We start from the raw sequence: 3681 nt of genomic DNA on the forward strand, positions 1-3681 counted from the left end.
CTTGGCATAACATTATTTATTTCCCTTAATGCCTCTTTCAGTTTTGTTTTTGTTTTTGTTCTTTAAACATATTCCTAGATGTCTCCATTCCTAGAACAGGTGACCCCACAAAAATGCTTGTTGTGTGATAGGGAAGGGATTCCTCCTACTTCATGTAAAATTCATGCTGTTGTTTGAAATGAGAGAACCTCTCTTGAGTAGCACTCATACTTTCTGATCCACTTTCATGATGTAGTAGCCATATTTACCTTTTTGTAGTAGAAGAAATGGTTTTATCTATTTACACATTCGAACATATTATTGAATGCCTTCTCTGAACTGACACTGTGATAGGTGCTATCTTTGACCAAAATAAACATAATCTCTGCCTTTATCTAACTTATATTTCAGAGCAAGGGCTAAACAATAGATAAATACCAGAATCTCCAATTATCTTAGAGATGCTAGGAAGGAAAACAACATGATTATGTGAGAGTAACTGGCGGGTTAATTAGGTGTGGGGTTCTAATTTAGACAAGTCTTCTCCATGGAGGTGGGACTTTTGAACTGAGACCTGAAGCAGGAGAATGAAGCAGTCATTCTGAGGGGAAGCAGACTATAGCATGTGCAAAAGAGCTTGACGTGGTCAAAGATGAGACCATGGCCCGCACATCGGGAATGTAGTAAACAGAGGAGGTTGGGGAAATGAGGAGGGGCCAGCTTTTAGCTAAAGATGCCAGAATTTGATTCATTTTCAGGAAGGTCATGGTGTCTGCATGTGGATGTGAGTGGGGATGGTGCTTACGGTGGGTTGGAGGGAGATCTTTGGAAGCTGTGAGAGAGACATTAATGATATGGGTCAGGGAGGTGGTGGTGGAGATGGAGAGAAGGATGTGTTTGGAAGTGGAACAAACAGGACTTGCTGGTGTGGAGGGAGAAGGGGAGAGGAGTTTAGGAAAACTAGGTTTTGGCATGAGGGTATGAGTGGGTGGCAGTGCCTTTTAGTGAGACGGGGAGACATAGGAGCAAAACAGATCCTGAAAGGGCAGATTAAACCATGAAGTACTGCTTTCACACCACTAGAATGAAAAACAAAGAGTAAAGGATGACAAAACCAAGGCTGGGGATGATAGAGGGCAACTGGAAGTATGACCATTTTGGAAGACTGGCATTAATTGCCAAAATAGAATATTCACAAATCCCATGAACTCTTCATTCTCCTTCTCCCCACAAGTCCCTTCATCGTGAGACCTCTAATGCATGGTCTAGTGCACGGGAGCACAAGTGGCCTGTCACCCCTCCCCTGCTTCCCAGAACAACACCAGGAAGGAGTGTGACCCTGGCCTGCTGCACTTGTGTGGGGTGCAGAACAGGTCCAGTCCTCGACTGCCCTGGCCCCACTTCAGAGCTTTTCTTCCCTGGGGGCTGGCTTTTGCAGGCTACCCCTTCTGGGCCCAGTGATGGAGGATATGCTGAGTGCCTGTGGGGCAAAGCTGCTACTAAAGCACTACTGTCGGGCTCCCACCTACCCAACCCCGACTCAGGACACCCTCTTGTTACCGTTACCAGTATCATTTGTTGACTATTGAGAGTTCAAGGTCAACACAGATTCCAAGCTTTCTGATGAGAGAAATGTTCCCATTCCCAACATGCTGCTGTCAATATATGCTGCAGATAATGGTGTATTTAAAGATGCTTTGTAGGAAACTAACTTTGCTCCTTCTCATTTTATGACTTTGCAAGTAGTATTAAAATAAATGACAAAAAAGTTAAAAATATGAAAAAGGATAGAGGAACCTTGAGCAATGAGATCAAAGGGTAGTCAACGCTATCAAAGGACATCTGTGTGTGTTTATATTTTTATATATTTACATTCTTCTACAAGCCTTAAAAAAACCTTCTATTACTTTCTTCTACATACCTTAAAAAAAATCCTTTTATAAAAGGAGACTATTTTATGTAGCTGAATGTAGAATAATAATGTTATTTTTATGTTAAGATCATATTGTAACCTATATATATGACTCATTAACTCAAAGTAAAAATTAAAAGGGCAAATAAAAAAATTACAAATAGTTTTTTTAAAATTAAACTTTATAAATTTCGAGATAATTGTTGATTCACATGCAGTTGTAAGAATTAATACACAGACGTCGGGTATGCTCTTCACCCAGTTTCTCCCAAGGGTAACATATTACAACAGTATATTACAACATTATAGCCAGGATATATTGACAGAGTCAAGACAGTGCATTCCACTCCATAATGTTGTCCTCCTATGGCCTCATCCAGTTCCATCTCACCCTCACTCCCTCCTTAACCCCCGGCAATTGCTAATCTGTTCTCCATTTCCATAATTTTGTGATTTCAAGAATCTTGTATAAATGGAATCATATAGTGTGCTACCTTTTGAGATTGGCCTTTTTTTCCATTCGGCATAATGCTTTTAAGATCCATCTACATTGTTGCATGTGTCAATAGTTCCTTTTTTTATATTGCTGAGTAATATTTCATGGTGTGCGTGTGCAGCTTGCTTAACCGTTCATTGGAGGACATCTGGATTATTTTGTTTATTTGTTGGAGGACATCCGGATTATTTTGTTTATGGTTATTACAAGCAAAGCTGTTATGAACATTAACGTACAGGTTTTTGTGTGAAAAGGTCTTCATTTTTTGGGGATTAATGCCTGGGCATAATACAACTGCTGGATTGTAGTATCGTTGTATGATTAGTTTTTCTCCCAAATAACCTATTTATTTTACATAGGAAATTTGATTTGGACAATAAATATTAAATATTGTTGTGGAAAAATATCCCCAAAGCTCCAAAACCCAGTCCAACGAAAAACTAAGCAGTAACTCGGAGAGAAGGCAAATTCAAATTTATTACATGCAGTCCTAGACGAGCTAGTGCTCTGAAGATCTGGGCAATGGGCTCAGTTGAAATATTGCTTATATAACAGAATTTTTACTCAAGCTAATTGTTCAGTTTAAACTCAAACCTTTACAAATGACTGGGGTTGCAATGGAGACTACAAATAGTAACATTGGAAAGGTAGAGAGTTGTCAGGGTTGCTGACAGATACAAATTGTGACAAAAAGCGGGAGCTGCTAGGGTACAAACAGTTACATTTATGGAGCAAAGGCACAAACAGTTACATTTGCAAGTCAAGCAAAGTGCAAGGGAGCTTTTGTAGGAGACTTTGCATGCAGTAAGCTTATTTGCAGAAAGCAAGCATATTTACAGAAGCAGAAAGCCGATTAGTTTTTAATGAAATTCCCCAAATTTCCTCTTCAATATCATACATTAATAAAATATTCCATTTATCCGTTTATTAAGTTATGAAGATCTAAATATGTTAAATAGACTTTCTCAAACCTAACTGGCAAAAGGTGGATAATAAATATAGATATAATTTTCAAATTCATTTTCGTTAAATACAATTAGTAAATGAAAAGTAAAGAAGCATATATCTCTACTTATATACAATCATACCAAAAAGGAATGATCCAAAGACTAGTCCTATGATAGCTATCTCTCCTTTGGTATCAGTGTCATATGTCCTCTATTTATGAAATAAACCCACAAGAGAGTAAGACTCAGAAACAACATATTCAGAGAGAGAGAAAAAATGTTATTTAGAGCACTAACAAAGGAAACTCCTGCTTATTCAGTCTTTTATTAGGAAGAGCTTGCAAGCC

This window comes from Pteropus vampyrus, unplaced genomic scaffold, assembly GCF_000151845.1.
Source record: "Pteropus vampyrus isolate Shadow unplaced genomic scaffold, Pvam_2.0 Scaffold24, whole genome shotgun sequence".
In the NCBI taxonomy this organism is placed as follows: Eukaryota; Metazoa; Chordata; class Mammalia; order Chiroptera; family Pteropodidae; genus Pteropus; species Pteropus vampyrus.